This window comes from Macaca thibetana, chromosome 17 (assembly GCF_024542745.1).
Source record: "Macaca thibetana thibetana isolate TM-01 chromosome 17, ASM2454274v1, whole genome shotgun sequence".
In the NCBI taxonomy this organism is placed as follows: domain Eukaryota; kingdom Metazoa; phylum Chordata; class Mammalia; order Primates; family Cercopithecidae; genus Macaca; species Macaca thibetana.
Genome location: NC_065594.1, coordinates 33,228,838 through 33,251,244, shown reverse-complemented (window position 1 = coordinate 33,251,244; position 22,407 = coordinate 33,228,838). Strand labels below are relative to the sequence as shown.

General features: G+C 36.5%; 1 long non-coding RNA gene across 3 annotated transcripts in view; it reads left to right on the top strand.

The window, feature by feature from the left end:
• LOC126940191 (uncharacterized) overlaps window positions 1-21,850 on the top strand; it is a 41,711-nt gene extending 19,861 nt beyond the window's left edge. Inside the window, exons 5-8 of one of the 3 annotated variants that reach the window (XR_007720656.1) lie at window positions 1,265-1,445; window positions 7,820-7,930; window positions 15,374-15,466; window positions 21,556-21,850. This is a non-coding gene — a long non-coding RNA (uncharacterized LOC126940191). Of the gene's footprint in view, window positions 1-1,264; window positions 1,446-7,819; window positions 7,931-8,081; window positions 8,173-15,373; window positions 15,467-21,555 lie in introns of those variants that run through there. The other 2 variants (XR_007720657.1, XR_007720658.1) reach the window with 2 other exon arrangements.
• The last annotated feature ends 557 nt before the right edge of the window (window positions 21,851-22,407 follow it).

Here is a 22,407-nt window from a genome sequence, read left to right as displayed (position 1 = left end):
CAAATAAACAAATTTGTAATATTTATGTGGGAAGCTAAATATAAGTATGCAATTTGAAAACAAAAGGGAAAGAATAAAATATATATTCAAAAAGAGATTCAAGATAAATATACATATATACACATATATTTGAAAAGAAAGTCATAGTATTTTTACAGCAATCTTATATTTTAGAATGAGTGAAGTGAAATTATTTTTACATAGGTGCTTATTTCCCTCACTTCTGTTTGACCTGGAAGTTACAGAAAAATATGATTTGATTACTTGTGTCTTCCATTCCTTTTCCTCAATGCACACCGTGGCTTTGAACACAGAAGGATAATGGATATCAAAGAAAAAGAAGAAATAGCACACCTTTGCTATTTAAAATAAAGTTGCTTCGTGCTGGAAACTGGAATTTCCATTCTAAGAAAGTTTAATCCAACTATGAATAGCTCAGTATGTGAAATAATTGAGTCCAAGAGTCAATAGACACTTTTCTCCTATAGCAAAGGTCACAAGCCTCCGGTTGTCCACACTGGAGCTGTTTTGGCTTTCAGGGTACATGTGCCTCATTTGAAAAGCCTTTCTGTGATTGCTGCTGTGTCTCCATCTGTTAGAGCACAGCATATTTCAAAGGAGAGGGTGGCACATTCAAATGCTGAATTTGGACAAGAATCTTAAGAAACATTATTTTATGGGCAATTACAAAATGGCATTTGGTCATTTCAAGTAACATCTCAGTAGGGTTCCACTTCAGGGGCATTGTCATTTTAAACATCAGTTGAATGCAATTTATTTTTTCCAGAAATACCAGATGATTAATTAAATTATACATTTAAATGGCCATTAAACTAGGCAAGAATATTATATTTTTCAGGCTAGCCAAATAGCACAAATAGACGAAAACATTAAATATCACTATGGTGCAGCATAAGGTGGACTAAATAGGGTCTCCTGCTTACAGTTTTGCCCCTGCCAACCCTCTGCCTCCATCACTACTATTGCCTTGCACATCATCTTAAATTTAACAATTTGAGATCTGTCTCTTTGGGTCTACGGGTACATCTCTAATACGACTGTTAAAATATAAATGTAGCAGATAGGTGATGTATTCTCTTATTATTTATCATCCAGGGAGTTATTGGAAAAAGCAGCAATCTCAGAGCTACTTAGAGTTTTGGGAACAGAGGGATATGATAAAAATGCTGAGTGTTTAGAGGAGAAACACTGTTTCTATATCAATTTTACTGGATAACTGATTGTAGTTGTTATAACCCTTCAGGAGCAGGCTCACAAAATGGTGAAGATTATGAGTTCTAGAACCAAACTCAAATCTAGATACCAAGGTTTGAATCGGGGCTACAGCCATTACAAGTTATGTGAGTTTGGTTGTTCTGTTTAACTGCTTTCTGCCATGGATTACTCTGTCGTAAATAAGGGTGATGATAATACATACCCTATAGGTAAGTATTATATTAATAAGAAAAAATCAGTTAGGACAAGGATGGCCTATTTTAAGTGATGAATAAATATTAGCAAATGTCAAAAATATGAATGTTTCGTAATACACAGATAGCTTTCAAACTACATATTCCTTAGACTGAAATTGCCAACAGTGTAAAGCATTCTCTTAATATTAATAGTTTTATTGTAAACAAATTTCTAGTAATATTCTCTCTAATTAGTTTTACCTGTGTTTATAGATGAATTTGAAACTCCCATGTACATTTTTGAAAAATCAACAAATACTTACCAAGTTTTTTAAGTGTGTGCCATTTTAAGGTATAAGCATATGAATTCCACTGACTAGCATAAATGTGGGCATCTGTTCCTGTCTTCTTATAACATATTAAGCATTTTTAATTTAAATCTAGCAGTTTGCAATTAATTTAACTCTTATATTTTCATGAAGCTTTTATCTATTTAGAGTTAAAACATGTACTCTACAAGTGGTTACATATTTTCAAATTCCAAAAACCACATTTTAAAACACCATAAAATGTACTGTTTATTTTTGGTTACTTAATTACATTGTTCTATATAACTGGAAAAAAATAGTAAGAATAAACTAATTTTTATCACTTCCCAATGATTAAATCATAGACTCTTTAATTTTTCCTCATTCTTCATTTAAATGTCATATAATAATTTTGTTTATTTTGAAAAATATTCCAAAAGAGTGAAAATAATTTTAAGGCATTTCTAAAATTGGTGGTGGTATTTAGAATGCAATGTTACTAATTATTAATGTTTTCATTCAGTGTTGGTTTTCGAGGTTTATGGATACTTCTGTGTTTGTGATAAATGTTTTATTCAATAAAATATGATATGATAAATAATTGTAATGGATACTGCTTAACATTCATTTAATATTGGTTTACTAAAATTACTGTGCTGTACTTTATGCTTTCATACCAATTTTTAAGTTTTGTATTTATATGTGCATTCAATATTTACCCTGGTTACTTTCGTTACTGAACAGAATGTGCATAAAGTTTAATCTCAGGAATAAAAAGTAATTATTATTATTATTATTTAGCATCTCTATATCTAATATGCAAGCCTATGTTAACCACAGTATTAGCCTAAGTTTTAAAATGTAGTTAGAGAGCAGAGCCATGTGGGTGTAAAAACCAAATGACTTGAGGCCCAGTGACCCATTTAATCCTCACAAGTAAGCTAGGCAGAAAACAAGCCACGCATTCATTTTACTATTTAGAATTTGGGAAAACTGAGGCACAGAGAAGTTTAGTGAATTTTAAATTTTAACCCAGTAGATAAAGTTCAATTGAATAGTAAGAGATATTTTTTTTAAAAAAAGTTTTAAGCAGAAAATATCCAACTAGAAAGCAAAACTTAATACTAGTACAAGAGTAGTTACAATATAAGTCCATGAGGTGTATTAGTTTCTTAGGACTGCCGTAACAAATTGCCACAACCTTAGCAAAACAACAGAAATTTATTCCCTCACAATTCTGGAAGCTCAAAGTCTGAAATCAAGGTGTCAACAGGGTGGTGCTCCCTCCAAAGGGTGTAGGAGAGAATTCCTTTCTCTCCTTTCCTAGATTCCTGTGGATTAGGGCATTCCTTGGCTCATGGTCACATCACTCCAATTGGTACCTCCAGGCTCACATTGGTTCTTTTATATATGTCTTCTCGTCTATGTATCTGTCTCTGGAGTTTCTGAGGCTTTCTCTTACAAGGGTACATATGGTTGCATTTGGGGCCCACCCGGATAATTCAGTATAAGCTCTTCCTTTCAAGAGCTTTAGTTTAATCACATCTTTGGCCACACAAAATAATATTCAATATTTTACCATGTAAGGTACACAGGTTCTGGGGATTAGGAAAATAGCATGTCTTTTTGGGAGCCAGTCTTTACAATATGGAGTAATTACATCAATCAGAAAAGATAAGAATTCAAGAATAATCCAAGCATATCTTAATAATCCAAGAATATCTTGTCTGTAAGAAATTCACTGAACTAAAAAGCATATAAAACTCTGAAACTGAATTGTTAAAGCCAGATATTACAGGCAATATGAACCTGAAAATAATTCAATGTAAAAATTTGAATGTAAAATAATATATTATGTAAGCTGAAATTATCATGAGTAGTAATAATTTAAATACTTATAAATAGAAAATAGATTAAAAAGTTATAAAAATTTAAACTCCCCAATTTTATATAGCCCTTAATTTTATAAAGAACAACTAAAAAATAAGACAGGGAAAGAGAGCAAATAAACTATTGTAGTTGGACATTTTAAATGTACCTCTCCCAAAGACATGCCAAACACATAATACAAAAGAAATATGTGTGTGTGTGTGTGTGTATATACACATATATATAATTAGAATAATGTGATTAATATGCTTAAAACCAAAAAATAAGTAAAGGAAAGAAATTTTCTTATTTTGACCTACTTGTACATTAAAAATTAATACCTAACATGATTCTCAGTGGAAAACTGTTAAAAATACTTTCTTTAGAATATGAAACATGGTAAGCATCTTCACTATTGTAATTACTGATAAGCACAGGATAGAAATTCATAGCCAACAAGATTACTAAAAGACAAGATATATTAGTTATGAGGATTGGTAAGGAAAATGCAAAGTACTGTTATTTGAAGATGATATGATTATCTGCATAAAGAAACAATAAATCAAGAGACATTTATAGAATTATGGAAAAATTTAGTAGATTTATTATATGCAAGATTAACCTACAAAGCCATCTGTGTTTTCTATACTATCAATGGTCACTAGAAAGTATAATAGAAAATGAAATATTATCATTCATAGCAGCACAAAAATAGATAGTAAAGATGAGTGGTTTTTCTTACCAAATACTAAAGCAAACTGCAATGCCGTGCTTCAAACAGAACAGAGTGATGTTGAGTAGTGCAGAATCTTATGAGTTTAGTGGACTGAATGGTGACCCGCCCCCAAATATATATTATGTCCAAATCCCTGGACCTGTAAATATTACCTCATATGGTAAAATAGTTAATATCATCTTACATGGCAAAAGATGTGTTTTAGATGCTAGATTATCAAGGTAGGCACTCCATGCCATCACAAGTGAGAGCAAGGCAGAGGGAAATTTTATGCACAGACTCACAGAGGACAAAACAATATGAAAAAGGAGGAGCAAGACATGTGGCCAAGAGTGAAGGAAATCAGCAACAGGAAGCTGTAAAAGGAGAGAAATGTAGAATCTCCTAGAGCTTCCAGAGGGAGAGTGCCTCTGCCAGCACCTTGGTTTCCGATCTCTGACCCTCCAGAACTGTGAGCTAATAAGTGTCTCTTAAGTGACCTTTTTTGTGTTAATTTGTTACAACTGCTACAGGAAAAGAGTAAATATTTCAACACCAAACATTGTTCTAGAGGAATACAATATTAAATAAGTTTTCTTATTTTGTACTGGGTTTTCTGGAATTTGGTCTTAAAACTGACTAAATGTAGAGGCACAAATGTCCCTATTTCCAGTGATAAAGAGGACACTAGTAGCCCATGGTGAGATATTACAATAGAAATATACAGAATATCACCATTAAATTATTCTAACCAAATACATATATATATACACACACACACTATATATATAGTATGTGTGTGTGTGTGTGTATGCCTATGTAAAATTTTGGATTACCATTTTTTTTCTACCTTAGAATATTTTTAGTTAAAGTAATGAGCACAATGCGATTAGCTGGTTGCTCTAGGGCAGAAATTGGGGGTAAAAAAGACAGCACATTAGAATCTCAGCACAAGCTCTGAATAAATGACCTAAAAACTTCTGTATCTTCCCTGAAAGAAACCCTCTTTCCTGTAACTGCAGGATGGAGATTCTGAAATATAAACACAGAGTCTCATCCTGAGAGTGGATGGATCACAAAACAAATTGAATTTTCAACCATCTCAACAGGATGCCTTCTGTTAAACTGAGGCCACTGATAGGAAAGGAATGGGATCCTGAAAATTGCACGGAGGAAATATAGTCAGATTCTGGTAAAGCTGGAGGCATCAACTCCCTAGATTCTGCTGAATTTTCCTTTTCAGTAGTAGAAGCCTTTCCATCACTCCTGCCTGAGAAGGTTAACCCTGCTTTGCCTGGAGAAATTGTAGTAGCCTCCCTTGAGGTTGTTGCCTTTCAAGGCACTGCTGATTATTCTCAGCATCTCTCTTTGGGTGAAGCAAAAAGTGAACATACTGTACACTAAAAGAACTGCATGATTTTATTTTTCCAGTGTATAGAGACAGAAATCTGGGGAATATGTGTGAGAATACAAATTAAGAGTGAAGGATAATGGTGAAACATAAAGTTGGATCAAGATGAATTTACTGCTATGGGTCAGCTGAGCAAGAGGATTCTGTTTTGTAGATTGAAGGGTTAAAAAAGCTCTAACAATTTGATTGGCTGAAACATGGAACACATAGTGTTAAGTCTGCAGGCACCCAAAATACAAGAGTGGTGAAGGCTTAGGGGCTTTTACCTAGATTTCAGAGGATGGATGGGAAAGCCTGGGTACCCCGGCAGAAGCCTGCCTCAGGGGAAGAGCTCTTGCAGAAAGAGTCTCCTAAGGCAACGCCAAGCAGAAATGTGTAGTTGGAGCCCCTGCATAGGGTCCCTACTAGGGCACTGCCTGGTGGAACTGTGGAAACAGGGCCAAAGCCCTCCTGACCCTAGAATTATAGAGCCACCAGCAGCTTGAAACCTGGACGAGCTACAGGCATTGGACTTCAACCCATGAGAGAAGTAAAGACATGGGAATGGGACTGCCTGAGGCCCTGAGATTCCACCCCTTGCACCAGTGTCCCCAGGAGGCAGAATATGGAGTCAGTGATCATTTTGGAGCTTTAAGATTTAATGTCTGCCCTGCTGGGTTTCAGATTTGTGTGGGGCCTGCTGCCCCTTTTGTTTGGCAAATTTCTTCCTTTTGGAGCGGGAATGTTTACCCAATGCCTGTACCACCATTGTATCTTGGAAATAAATAACTGGTTTTGCAATTTACAGGCTTATAACTGGAGGGAACGTGCCAGGAGTCTCAGGTGAAACATTTAATTTCAAAGTAGTAAATTGGTGCCTGAACAAGTTAAGACTCTTAGGGACTATTAAGATAGAATCATTGTATTCTGTATGTGAGAAGGACATGAGATTTGGGTGAAGGAGGTGGCTGGGGCAAAATGCTGTAGTTTGGTTTGTTTGGACGCTCTCAACCTCATGTTGAAATTTGATCCCTAATGCTGGAGGAGGGACCTAGTGGGAGGTGTTTGTGGTCGAGAGCAGATTCCTCATGAATGACTTGATACCATCCTTGCGGTAATAAGTGAGTTCTCATTATATTAGTTTCTGCAAGGCCTGATTGTTAAAAAGAACCAGGCACCTTCCTCCACTCTGTTTCTTCTTCTCATCATGTGATCACTACACGCTGCTCCCCTTCACCTTCTGCTATAAGTGGAAGTAGCTGGAAGTCCTCACCAGAAACAGATGTTTATGTCATGCTTCTTGTACAGTCTGCAGAAACATGAGCCATATAAACCTATTTTTGTTATAAATTATCCAGTCTCAGGTATTCCTTTATAGTAAAATAAATGGACTAAGACTTTGGACATTGACATTAATTTCAGGAGATCCAAATGACACTGTGGTCCATTATTCAGAAAAGAGGCTTATGCAGGTCAGATGATTACTGGAGTTTTAGCTCACATCCATCCCATAGTGGTCTAGTGGATCCCCAAACCTACTATATGGTTATTTTTCCAGTTCTAGAATGTATAGTTGGACTATGTATACTCAGCAACTGGCAGCCTCCATACATTGGTTCTGTGGAGTGAGGGTATTATGGTAGGAAAAGTCATGAGGCAAGAGACATACTCATAACTACTGTTGGAAATTTAAAAACTTGATAGCATATTTAAATATTTAGCAATTAAACATTTTAAATTATCCAACAGTATATTTAGAGCTATTTATTATAAGAAAACAAGGGTGTAGTCAGAGCTTGTGTTACATGACATTCATTAATACACTATTCAAAAACTGTAATGGTTAAAAATAAAACTAAACCAATATGGGACAGGTTAAACATGGGAGTAGTTAAATAATATATGAGAGCTATTGAAAGAAAAGCTTATAATTATTTGTAGAGATACTAACAAGAAAAAAAGCCTATATATTTCATTTTTATTCTATAAAACAGATTATAAACTATAATATGTAGAGTATATATGTATGTGTAACATACATTGAAAATTATTGAATGTATAGAGTAAAATTCTGATAGTTTTCTCATACATACATTTAATAAGAACCTGTTTTCTTTTGTAACAGTTGGAAGAACTGGTTATTTTCCCAGGGCTTTGACTGGAATAGCCTTGTGAGAGGTTCATCAAGTCCAACTTAGGAGAGCTTTTGTGGACAATGATTCTTCCTGCACTTTATGTGAGTAATCAGGCAAAGTATATGGGACTGAAGCTTATTTTGCAGGGAATTTGGTGATGGTGTGATTTGTCTTTGGTGGAAATGGGAGACCATAGGGAGAAATGCTGTTTCAGAAGAAAACTTTATATTAGATTAACCTTTGATTCTTCAGTGGCCACCTGATCATTCATGGTATGGAGCTGCCAACAATACCCCTCCTCAGTGTGAAGCAGCCAGAAAGAGCCACAGTTGGATTCCTAATGATTGAGGAACTGATCAATAGAAAGGAGGGACTGAAATTGGCACAATAATCCCATAGGCTGTTCTGTTTTATAAACATATAAAATGACCCTTCTACTGTTAAAGCTTGAAACTTGCATTTGTTTTATCTGTGTTCCTTCCTCAGAAAAGGACCTTCAGGCCTCTCAAAAAAAGTATCAAAGAACTGAAACTCACCAGGTCACTGCAGGAGATGCCTCTTTGCTCCTCCCTAGTTGTTGTTTTCTTAAACATGGTTACATTATTTCCCTGCTGTATAAGCTCTTAGTTTTAGTCAGTTAGGGAGATGGATTTGAGACTGAGTGGCCGTCTCCTCCGCTGCAGCACCTGATTAAAGAAAGTCTTCTTCCTTGGCAATGCGTGTTGTCTCAGTGATTGGCTTTCTGTGTGGTGAGCAGCAGGACCTACACCACATCCCTGGTGTTTTGTTAACATGTTCTTGCCAAAAAAAATAAGGCCAAGAGAAGGTACAGCTTACACTTATAAATAATTCACATCTCCACGAAAAATGTCTAATAAAAGAAGAAAAATTGTATTACTTTGAGCTTAAAGATTTTGTAATAATTTATTCATGGATACATGGATTTGTCACAGGAAATGTGGGAAAAGAGAATTTGTAAAAGAAAGGGAAGCAAATTAAAGGATAAAAATACAACAAGAAGGTAAAGAAGAATGCCAAGTGGAAAACAATGGAAACAACAAATTAGTATTGAATTTAAAAGATGCTCCATTGAAATAGAAGAGAGTAAAAAAAAAAAAAAAGCTCTAATTATTTACATAAAGTATAGAACATGGACAAATAAAGATGCTAGTTTTTGAATACGTTACAATAAAATAACTTGATTAATATGTTGGTTTGGGGAATAGCTGTCAGCAGTTGCTCAGTAATCTCAGTAATTTCTAAATTCTAGTGGGTGAATGTTTCGCAATCCAGTAAACCCCCTGATATCAATGGGGTCTTCCAATCATAAGTTGATGAGATGGCAGGTTATAGTAAATGAAGATAATTGGCAATCTATTTTGAGTTACAATTAATCCCTATGCTGACTGAAGAGGTTGTGAGCAAACCAGGAACTGGAGATGTTTAGCATTGTAATAACAACTTCAACCAAGTCTCTGGCATAAATTCAAGTTAAGGGAAACAAATAACATTCACGCTTGAGGTAACTAAGCTTATGCCAAAGTGCCAACATCTCTTCAGCAAAACCAAAGTGAGAATGTAAATAAATAATTAACAATAAAATTTTAATTATAGAAATTCACTAATTTGGGGTCAAGTAAGAAAGAGCTTATGAATTCACCCAATACAGAATGATAGACCAATGTAATTTATTTTGCCATTAATAAAAGAGACCTTTAATCAGAAAATGTGTGCTTCCTTAAAAGCATCTCCTTGAAAATAGAACAATTACAAATATAAGCTTAATAGAAAAATAAAAAAATTTTCAGAGTTGTGCTATTTCTACAATGTTCTATCTGATTTTTAAATGAAGAATAAAAATAAGTACTAACATGTATTTCCAAGAAGAAAAATCCAAAAATATATCTACTAAAAGTTGTTAATTTGATCCAGGGGAAACCAGTATTATATATTTTTAAAATATGTTTACATGTCTTAATATTATATGAGGAATTTCTATGGACTAGAAAAGAAGGCCTAGGCCAACATTAATGATGATTAAGCTTGATAGCATACTAAAGAAAGCCCATGATTTGTGTTAAGACAGAGCTGATTACAATTACTCGCTAATAAAGTTTGTAGAGTTACCTCCTTTCTTCAAAACATGGTTTCCTGTTTCTAAAATGTTGATAAGATGCCTAACAATGGGGTGTTTTGAAGACTGCATTAAATTATATAGCAAATATAACAATCTAGTTGTTGAGCAGACCACTATGCACTCAGTTGTCAATTCCAGGGAGGGACTCTTGGTATCAGAAAACACTACATGATTAATCACTGGTTGGACCAAGACTTTACTTACATACAGAGGCATAACAATATTTGCTCCAATAGTCTGCACTGGTCCATCAGGGCTATTGGGTTCCCTGGGAGCCCAGGCAGGGTGATCTGCTTACATGTGCTCCTCTAGTGCTGCAGTGGAAGAAAGCTCTCCTACTCTGTGGAATATAAAATACTGAAAGCTGGGGGTAAGTCAGAAGCCCTGAGGTACATGCTTAAGCAGAACAAGAGAGTGCACATTGAGCTTGAAACAGGGAAAGATATTCCTGCTCAAGGTGGTAAGTTCATCACAGACTATGTATCAGTTGGTAATGGAATGTACCAGGACCAAGACCCATTCTTCTATGACCCTTTCTTTGGGGATGAAAAGATACATAAGACTGCCTTTCCCTATATGGAGTTCTGCCTATATGGAGTAATTATTCAAAATGCAAATTATAATCATTATCATTTTCTGAAAGCAAAACACCAACTTCACTTCAATATAATCATAAAGCTTCTTCAGTCCCTCTTCTATATATCCCAAAAAGGTGCAATTTTTTTTTTTTCCTAATGAGCTCAACTTCCATGCCTGCAGCCAAGCCCCACCAAAATCCCTTGATATCTGTTTTATGAAGTCTATCTTTAGTCTTAGACAAACTTCTTATTGCAACTTTTTGCAACTTTTCTTTCAAAGTTTAAAAACCTGTATTTTGTCTGTCTCTTCACTCTGGTTTTATCACTTATCTTTTCTGAAATACTGTTGTTTAACATGAGGAAACCTATACAACAAAAAGTCTGTGAAACAAAAATTGGAAGGATAGAAATAAAAATTCTCATCCAGGAGTCATCTTAGTCACTCTTCTGTTATTATCTTTTTGAAGTAGTTGGCTCTTCCTAGCCATGTTATGGTTTAGTTCATGAAAATCTTAGTTGCTCAATACTTTTTATGTGTGTTTGAAAAATCTGAATTGAAAAATTGAGCGTTTATACTGAACTAGCTTTGCAAGTTATAGATTAGCGGAAGAAAGGGTGAAGGGTTCACGATGGCGTTATAAAATTTGAGTGAAATGAATGCAAATGTTTTGGACAAACTGGGCTGTCATGTACATGATTTGCTTTATAATGTGTCTATATAAGAATGTGGCTAGGCACGGTGGCTCATGCCTGTAATCCCAGCACTTTGGGATGCTGAGGCGGGTGGATCGCCTGAGCTCAGGAGTTTGAGACCAGCCTGGGAAACATGGAAAAACCCTGACTATACCAAAAAATACTAAAAATTAGCCAGGCATGGTGGTGCATGCCTGTGGTCTCAGCTGCTCAGGAGGCTGAGATGGGAGGATTTCTTCAGCTGGGAGGCAGAGGTTGCAGTGAGCCAAGATCATGCCTGCACTCCAAACTGGGTGACAGAGTAAGATCCTGTCTAACCACCACCACCACAACAACAAAAGAATGTGTACTCTCTTATGCTGTTCTGTTCTGGTGCATTCCGCTCGGTTTTACATTGTTTAACCATGTGGGAAAGACTGTGTCTTATGAAGTCCTGGTGAAATTGTGGAAGTAGACATGTTAAAATGAGAATAACTGAAGTATCAACATTTTGAGACATCATTTAGTTTGTGGTGCCTTTTCAATGATGCCAGCCAGCAATGTGAGAATCCAACTTGTAGCACAGGCAATATGAATTAAATTCCAAAGACAGATACATTATGAAAGGGAAAAGTCTTTCAGAATTATTAAGCACACTAATTCTACAAGAGTATCCCTGGAAAGGGTGAGAAGTATTTGTTATTGTAAAATTTCTGCTTTTAAAATTATTTTCTAATGCCTGAATAGGCAGTTACCTTGCTCTTTCCTTTTCAAAAGCATTCCTATGTGTACAATGTCATTAGTTGTTAATAATATACTTTCTTGTGATAGCACTTTATTCTTGTCTCATAGTGTTAATTAGCTTTACAAGTCACTTTTCTTAAGGCAAGAGCAGTGAATAATACCAATTCATTCAATAAATACTTTTGATGAAGGAATGAATACATGGATAGTGAATATGCAAACAATGCTGAGGTAAATACACAAAAATAGAAAAGTTAACAAAAAGCCCAAAGTCCAATTAATACTGTTTTTCCAACATTTGCCTTATTGAGGTATTATATTAAAGAACATGAGGTGCAGGGAACAGTGGAAAACGCATGAATAATGAAAGTTACCATACCTCACTCCAAACACTGACTCTACCACTTGCTGATTTTGTGATATTAGGGTAGTTATTAATTCTTTGGTATTGTAAATTATCTCATTGGTATGATGTGTAGACTAGCATAGAACTCATTTTTCTCCAACGGGAATTTGATAACATTAAGGTACTTTAAATTTCTCTCTCAAAAACTATTGATTATGTATGAGCATATAGTAGATGTTAAATAAGGTAAGTCTTTTTACTACTAATTTATCAATTGATCTATAACTCCTCATTATGGGGATGGCGTGATAGATGGACATGATGGTTATACAGAGCTTTAGGACATACTAAAAATGTAAGTTTATTAATTTGTTCAATTACAAAATAGACGATTAACTAAATATATTTACTATATTCATCTTAATTCATATTTTCCTTATCAAGAATATGTTTAATTATATTTTAAGTAATACAATATTTTTGAATTGTTTATTGTCAGAAACATTTCTACTTTCTACATTTTTAAATCAACTATTATTATTTTTTCAACTTTTCTTGATAGAGATGGAGTCTCACTACATTGGCCAGGGTGATCTTAAATTCCTGGCCTCAAGCGGTCCTCCCAATGTGCTGGGATTACAAGTGTGAGCCACCATACCTCGCCATATTATTTTTAAGAGAAATGACATTTTCATGAAGTTATGAAGTTGCATGTGACAGTTTAGAAAATGAGGTGATTTTGACAAGCTAAATTCATTAAAATTGTTAATTTGTAGTTTCACAACCTGTGGACATTGTAGATTATTTACTGTTGCTTACATTGTAGATTTATGCTTAATGACTGAAGCACCATCACCTAGAAACACACTAAGAAAACTGTCACCACCAGAAAGTGTTCTTGACATCCTATCATGAGTCATTCAAAGTTGTTCTTCCAATAATCAGATTAAGAGATTAAACAGATTAAACCATGAATCATTGAGAATTTTATTAACCAGATAAACTTATTCTTCAATTGCTGCTGGCAATACGTAAGAGATAGAAAGCTGATTTAATTTTAAGCATGAAGATAAGTGAAAATGGGAAACAATAGAAAGTATCCTTATTTTACCCAATTTTCTAATTATGCATTATGAAAACGATAGTTATGATAGTTCTCATTTTTTCTGTCTTCAGTGCTACAGTTCTATTAGGTGCCTCCAAAATATTTAGCCTAGATTACATCATTACCTTCTAACATCTCTTATCTTTGTTAATGACTTTTTCCACCTGACCCCAATGCACTTCAGCTCAGAGGAATGCCCCATTTCCCATAATAACTATTAAAGCGCCTTCACATTAATTTTAAGGCACTGAGTGTCTGACCTCTGCTTACCTCTCTTCGTGCTTCTCACCTAACATTATAACTGAATCCCAGTTCCCATAAGCCATATACTAAACACTTTATTTCTTTGTATGCACTGTGCTCTCTCTCTCCCTCAAGTCTTCCCATGCTTATGCTGTGACATTCTTCCCTTGTCAAATTAACCTGGCTAACTCCTATTCATCATTCAATGTCATCTTAGACATCATTTTTCTGCACTAGGTGCTAACCCTTGCTTGACCCCGTAATTCTGAAGCAGATGTTGTTCTTACAAGCTCCCATAAAGCACTGTTTACACTAGTGTGTAACTGTCTGTTTAATTATCTGCACCTCTTACCACACAGTAAAAAACTTTATTCACCCTTGAGTCTCAAGTCAACAGCATAATGCCTGGCACATTAGTAAAAAAGTAGACATCGACTGAACGAACTTATGAAGGGGTTTTTGGTTTACTTATTTTGGAGGGACAATAACACTCTTAAATGGAATGTAATTGTTATTTTTATTTTTAGTTCTACAAAACAATGTAAGAGCAGATAAATATTGATAGCAATAGGAGGCAGATAAATTCCTAGGCAGACAAGGATGGGTCCCCAGAAAAACTTGACCTTCAGGCCAAAGACAGTCTGAAGTCTGAACACCAAACTACCAGTTCTGGATAGAGTCTGCAAACCGGAGTGAGAACTTCCATTCCCGTTTGGTGTGCTCAGCCCCTGATTGGTCCTGGGAGATGGTCCTGGGTCAAAACTTCACTTCAGCCCTTGATTGGTTCTTTACACTGTTGTACCTCTTTCTGAATGGTGTTTGTTCCCCAAACCTACCCATCAGCACACAATTCCCCATTCTAAGTTCATAAAAACCTCGGACTCAGCCTTGCAGCCGGCAACCTCTTTTGAGTACGCTCTTGATGCTATGGGCTTTCTTTATGTTGCTCAGTAAAATTCAGTTCTGACTTGCTCACTCTCCAGTGTCTGTGTACCTCATTTCTCTTGGTCATGAGAAAAGAACTCGGAACTCAGCAAACTGCAAGAGTGGTAATGCTCTCTCCCACTTGCCAAATACAGGAGTGAAGAAGCCACAAAAATAACACTTTATTGATTATACTTAAAAAAAAAAAAAACTCAACTGTCCTTGTTGATATTAAATAATTCCTGGGCTGCAAAATCATTTACAAGTAATAAAGCAAGTCAGAAACAGTATAATAGCATAATGCTCAAATTCAACAAACCTGGAGCATATTTGTAACCTTGATGGAAGTGAAGAACAAAAGTGGTTAAATGAAGCTGCCCACGATCACACAAAGAATATAATTTTTTCACAGTACAAAAATTAAGAAAATCTCAGAAATTAGAGGTAAAACTTCTGTGGAATACACGGTTGTGATGGAGAGAGGTTCTGAAAAGAAAGGGATTGTTTCTGAATGACTTTTAATGGATTACAACTGGGGCCAGATCCCCGACAACACCTGTCCCTTCACCACCAACCTTCCTAGACAATTGTGTTTAAGAAGATGAACCTTGGAGGTTTCAAAGAGGAGTAGAGATAAAGGATGGGACAATATATAATAAGAATGAATAAAACTCAACAGAATACATTATGTGGCAACAGTCAGGTTCCCTCACTAAATATCCCCAAGGTGGGTGAGATTATTTCCTGCTGTTCTTACTCCCAAGTTTTTCCACTCTTTGTGCCTTCTCACAACAGAAGAGGGGATTTCCTGTTGTGGAAATAGAATGGATTTAGAGAATAACTGCCAGAAACTATCAATTTGTGAAGAAGAGCACCAACCACAAAACAGTAAGTACAAATTATCTTGCCACTTGACAAACCAGGTCCATCCACCCTTAAGAAATGTTTCTCTTTTTAAAAAATATGTTTAGTAATTAAAAAATATATATATTTTTATTGTCTTTTAAACTTTTATTTTAGGTTCAGGGAAACGTGCAGTTTGTTATATAGATAAATTTATGTCACAGTTTGTTGTACAGATTATTTCATCACCCACGTACTAATCCCAATACCCAATAATTATTTTTTCTGATTCTCTCCCTTCTCACACCCTTCTCCCTCAAGTAGGCCCCAGTGTCTACCATTTCCCTCTTTGTGTCCATGACTTCGTCATTTAGCTCCCACTTGTAGGTGAGAATATATGGCATTTGATTTGCTGTTCCTGCATTCGTTTCCTAAGTTTGATGGCCTCCATCCATGTTCTTGCAAAGAACAAGAAGAGCTCATTCTTTTTTATGGCTGCATAGTATTCCATGGTGTGTATGTAACATGTTTTCTTTATCCAATCTGCCTTTGATGGGCATTTAGGTTGATTCCATGTCTTTGCTATTGTGAATAATGTTGCAATGAACATTTGCCTGCTTGTGTCTTTGTGGTAAAACAATTTATATTCCTTTGGGTATATACTCATTAATGGGATTACTGGGTCAAATGGTAGTTCTGTTTTTAGCTCTTTGAGAAATCGTTGCACTACTTTCCACAATGGTTGAACTACTTTATACCTCCACCAACAGATATAAATATTGTCTTTTCTCCACTTCCTTGTTTTGCTAGGATTAGTTATTATTTGACTTTTAATTTAATTAATTAATTAATTAATTGATTTATTTTGAGATGGAGTCTTGCTCTGTCACCGCGGCTGGAGTGCAGTGGCACGATCACAGCTCACTGCAAGCTCTGCCTCCCGGGTTCACACCATTCTCTTGCCTCAGCCTCCTGAGGGGTGGGAGCTGGGACTATATGTGCCTGCCACCATGCCCGGCTAATTATTTTCTTTTTTTTGTATTTTTAGTAGAGACGTGGTTTCACCATGTTAGCCATGATGATCTCGATCTCCTGACCTCAAGATCTGCCAGCCTCAGCCTCCCAAAGTGCTGGGATTACAGGCTTGAGCCACCACACTCAACCCTTATTTGATTTTTTAATAATAACCATTCTGACTGGTGTGAGATGGTGTCTCACTGTGGTTTTGATTTGCATTTCTCTAATGATTAGTGATGTTGAACTTTTTTCCATATGCTTGCTGGCTCCATGTATGTCTTCTTTTGAAAAGTATTCATATCCTTTGCCCAATTGTAATGAGGTTTTTTTTTTTTCTTATAAATGTGTTAATTTCTATAGATGCTGGATATTAGACCTTTTGTCAGACGCATAGTTTGCAAATATTTTCTCCCATTCTGTGTGGTTGTCTGTTTACTCTGTTGAACTTTCTTTTGCTGTGCAGTAGCTCTTTAGTTTAATTAGATCCCATTAGTCAATTTTGCTTTTCTTATGATTAATTTTGGCATCTTCATCATGAAATCTTTTCCAGTTCCTATGTCCAGAATGGTATTGCTTAGGTTGTCTTTCAGCATATTTACAGTTTTGGGTTTTACATTTGAGTCTTTAATTCATCTTGAGTTGGTTTTTGTGTATGGTATAAGGAAGGAGTCCATTTTCAATCTTCTGCCTATGGCTAGCCAGTTACTTCAGCACTTATTGAATAGGTAGTTCTTTTGTATTGTTCGTTTTTGTCAACTTTGTCAAAAATCGGATGGTTGTAGGTGTGCAGCCTTATTTCTGGGCTCTCTATTCTGTTCCCTTGGTTTATCTGTCTGGTTATGTACCACTGCCATGCTATTTTGGTTGCTGTAGCCCTGTAGTAAAGTTGGGTAACATGCTGCCTCCAGCTTTGTTCTTTTTGCTTAAGATTTCCTTAAATATTCAGGCTCTTTTTTTGTTCTATACAAATTTTAAAATAGATACTTTTTTTAGTTCTGTGAAGAATGTCATGGGTAGTTTGATAGGAATGACATTGAATCTGTAAACTGTTTTGGGCTATATTAACATTTTAATGACACTGATTCTTCTAATCTATGAACATGGAATGTTTTTCCATTTGTTTATGTCATCTCTGATTTCTTAGACCAATGTTTTGTAATTATTGTAGTGATAGTTTACCTCCCTGGTTAGCTGTATTCCTAGGTATTTTATTCTTTTTGCAGCAATTGTGAATGGAATTGTACTCCTGATTTGGCCCTTGGCTTGACAGTTGTTGGTGTATAGGAAGCTGGTGATTTTTTTTTTTTTCTACATTGATTTTGTATCCTGAAATTGTTTATTAGCAACTCAAGTTGTTTATTAGCAGAAGGATATTTTGGGCTGAAACTATGGGGTCTTTTTGATATAGAATCATGTCATCTACCAACAGGGATATTTTGACTTCCTCTTTTCCTATTTGGACTTTGAGGATTTCTAATATCATGTTGAATAGGAGTGATGAGAGAAGGCATTCTCATCTCATGCCAGTTTTCAAGGGGAATGCTTCTAGCTTTTGCTTATTCAGTATGATGTTGGCTGTAGGTTTGGCATAATAAGATGACTCTTATTATTTTTAGTCATATTTGTTCAATACCTATTTTTTTTGAGAGTTTTTGACATGAGGGGATGTTGAATATTATCAAAAGCCTTTTCAGCATCTATTGAAATAATCGTGGTTTTTGTCTTTATGTCTGTTTATGTGATAAATCATATTTATTGATTTGCATATGTTGAACCAACCTTGCATCCCAATTATCACGGTAGATAGCTTTTTGATGTGCTGCTGTATTCAGTTTGCCAGTATTTTGCTGAAGATTTTTTGCATCAGTGTTCGTCAAAGTGATTGGCCTGAAGTTTTCTTTTTCTGTTGTGTCTCTGCCAGATTTTGGTATACAAATGATTTTGGCCTCATAGAATGAGTTGGGGATGAATCCCTCCACCTGAATGTTTTGAAATGGTTTCAGTAGGAATGGCACCAGCTCTTCTTTGTACATCTGGTAGATTTCAGCTGTAAATCCTTCTGCTCCCAGGCTTTTTTTGGTTGGTAGGCTATTTTTTACTGATTCAATTTTGAAACTCATTATTGGTCTGTTCAGGGAATCAATTTTTTCCTGGCTCAGTCTTGGGAAGGTATATGTGTCCAAGAATGTATTCATCTCTTTTCGGTTTTCTAATTTGTGTGCACAGAGGTATTTGTAGTAGTCTTTGATGATTATTTGTATTTCTGTAGGGTCAGTGGTAACATATCCTTTGTCATTTCTAAGTTTTTATTTCAATATTTTTTCTTCTTTATTAGTGTAAGTAGTAGCCTATCTTACTTATTTTTCCAAAAATCCAACTCCTGGATTCCTTGATGTTTTGGTGGTTTTTTGAGTCTTTTTTTTTTTTTTTTTTTAATTTTGGCTCTGATTTTGGTTATTTCTTGTCTTCTGCTGCCTTCGGGGCTGGTTTGCTCACCCTTGAGAAATTGTCAACTTTCTAGATATTTAATTTTAGAAAGTCATCAGACTTTTTAAAATGAAAGACTCTAAATAAAGGGAGAAGATACTGCAAACTGTGAGAAACATTAAGCAGAGAAAATTTCAAAGAAAGTTTAATTATCAGAGGGATAACATAATATATTGCATTGTGAAAAAGAATAAGCTTCTATAAAAAATAAATGTTAGAAAATAAGAAATATCAATTGGTACTTAAAATCATGAAAGCTGAAATTTTATAAAATTAGAGACAGCTTGCAAGTTGAAGTTTATCTCCCAAAGAATATAATAAAGAGAAGAGTTGAGAAGATATAAATTTTAGAAAATTAAGGAAGCATTCACAATGTTAGAGGAAATTTCCAATAAAATATTACAAAAACATTTACTGGAACCCAATGACATAAAACTCAAGATAGAAAAAGGATTCCAAGTTCAAATATTACAAAATAAAAACAAGTGCAGCATTTAATATAATTTTTAAAGTTTAGATGTCCAAGAATAAGCAGCCAGTTCTAGAATTTTCCAGGGTAAAAACAAGGTCATGATAAAATAATCAAGTATACTGTTAAATTCCTCAACAACATTGGAATCAAATTTGATCCCTCCCTCCCTCCCTTCCTTCCTTTCCTTTCCTTTTCCTTCCTTCCTTCCTTCCTTCCTTCCTTCCTTCCTTCCTTCCTTCCTTCCTTCCTTCCTTCCTTCCTTCCCTACTCCTTCTTCCTTTCCCTCACTCTGAAACTGCAGTATGAGAATCAGGCTGGACTGAAGCACTGCCTTCAAAAGTCTGAGATGAAATTATTTTAACCTTAAAACTTTAAAACTACAGAAACCATAAACTTAGGAAAAGAGATAAATAAAGCTAATTTCAGAAAAATGAATTATCAAAAATTTATTCCCCAGTACCCTTCTTGAAAAACTCTGAAAAGATGACAAAAAGTAAGTGATTAAATGAATAGAAATAAATCTAGGGGTTCTCGAAAATAATATGTGGAAGTATACAACTGTAATAACAACAAAGCAACAGATAATATCAAAATAATATTAATGAATAACGATGGGGACATTGAAATTATAAATAAATAGAAAAGTAAAAGCCAGCCCATCTCTGAACAATTTTTTAAAAAGGGTTGAAAGCAGAGGACTGAAAGAGCAGAATACAATTTTCTTGTGTGGAAGAGGGGAATGGAAAGCTGAAATAATGCTCTGTTATAAACCTTTAAATAAAAGCTTGCATTTAAAATATGTATGCATTCATATAAAACATAAAAATTAATTACAAATAAAATAATCCTTGTCATTTTTCATTTAGTATTCAAAGGAGTCAGAAATAATATAAAGACAGAATTCTTTCTAAAGAAAACCTCAAAATCTATGCAAGTAACCACAGACCCGGTACTCTTTATCTTTAAAATGCAGCAAGTAGCCAGGCACAGTGGCTCATGCTTGTAGTCCCAGCACTTTGGAAGGTCGAGACAGGAGTATTGCTTCATTCCAGGAGTTCAAGACAAGTCTGGCCAAATAGAGCAAGACCCCATTTCTAAAAAAAAGAAAAAAATGCAGCATGTTAACGAATAGTAAAAGTTAAAATTTCCAGGATATTGTTTTCTGCGATGTAGTTGTTGATTAATAAACCTTACACGACTTCTTTTGTTGAATATATTTATAAAATTCCTTTGACTCGGGTATTTTACTTTTGATATAAGAATTCTGTTAACTCCTGAAAAAACTGTAAATTCAATTAGTATTTAACACTACATATTGAATGGATTTTGAATATAGCAAAAGTAATCTTGAATTTTACCTGTTAATTGTGCATAAAAACCTAACATTTTCAACATTAACTTCAATGACTTTGATGCAGCAGTGGACTGTCTGGAGCGGCTGCTGCAAAGATGCCAGCTGCAGTGGGGGAGCCGTGGCCGTGGCTGCACGTTTTGTGGAGCCCATGGAAGCTGGGAACAGGCGGGAGCCCCGCCCCATTCTGAGTTGGCAGGGTAGGAGCCCTGTGCTTCCACTCACAGTTGCAGCCACCCAGCCCTGGCTGTGGATCCAGGCATCCCTGTGCTCTTGGGGGCCTGGGAAGCCCCTCTGCCCTGCAGGCTTGAAAGTACCTGCTCCCACTGCCTGGCCTCTCCCTGCTCCCAGCCCCCACTTCGATTCTGGAGCAAAGTTGTGGCCAAGCTTGGGTGCTGTCACGACCTGGCCAGGTGTGCACACACTTGGGGTGGTGCTGGCACACCGCCCTCCTGCCACCTCTTCTGCCTCCTGCCACCTCTGCTGACTCTGGATTTGGGGCAGCAATGAGCATGGGAGAGACGCTGACATGGCCTGAGGGCAGCTCAGCATAGGCCTGCAGGTGCCCTTTCACATGAATGGCCTGGGCACTGGGGATGGCAGGTTGATGGTGGTGGGAGGCAGACAGGTTCCCGGACAGAAAAGCACAGGTCCCTGGTGAAGCCCTAACTTCAGGCTTGAGAAGACCTGGAGTCTGGGAGCTAGGCTTCCAGTTCCATGGACCAAAGTGAGAACATATGCCGCTTTTTCAGGGCCTACCCATAGCCTCCCATAGACAAATCAGCATGTACTTCCTCCCATTTGAAGCCCATAGTAACCCTGGACTCAACCAGACTTGGCCAAATTATGGAACATCCTGCCCGTGAAGAGGAGCTACCTACTGTTGGCATCCTGTCTGCTGAGAGCTGAACACTCATCAGGAGGACCTGTCTGCAGAAAGGAGCTACCCACTCTCAAACTACTCTCCAGGGAGGGCTGCACACTTGATGGGATCTCCTCTCTGCTGAGGGCTGCACTCATCAGGATAATCTTCCTGAAAGAGCTACCTATTTTGGGTCTCCTGAGAGCTGTGCTGTTGCTTAATAAAGCACCTCTTTGCCTTGCTCACCCTCCAGTTGTTCATGTACCTCATTCTTCCTAGATGTGGGACAAGAACTTGGGACCTGCCAGACTGAAAGAGCTGTAATACAAACAAGGCTGAAACACACCCCACACCTCCCTGCCTCATCACATCACAAGCAATGAGAAAAAGAAGAGAGAAGGAGAGAAGAGCTGCAGCCCTTCAGGGAGCCCAGACTTAGGAGCTCCCTAAGCCAGGGCTGTGACACTCTCTTTGGGGCTCTGCAGTTCCTTGTATCTCCAAGCTTCTGGATACCACTGCATTCCCTGGTGCTGGCACCAGTGCCGGTGCCTGTAGCTGCCTGCCCCACCACAACCAGAGTGCCTGGCTGTGCACAGTGGCCAGACCCCACACTTGCTTGCTCACATATCCCCTCATTCTGTGCCTGGCTTATCTTTGGCATGCATGGGATCTAGGTTGACAGTGAAAGCCAAGCACAGTCTGCCAGCCCGTGTGGGCAGAACAAGCCCAGCAGGGCCAAGCAAAACTTGGGCAAAGGGACCAGAGGCCACAGACATTTGCAGCTGATAAAGCAACAC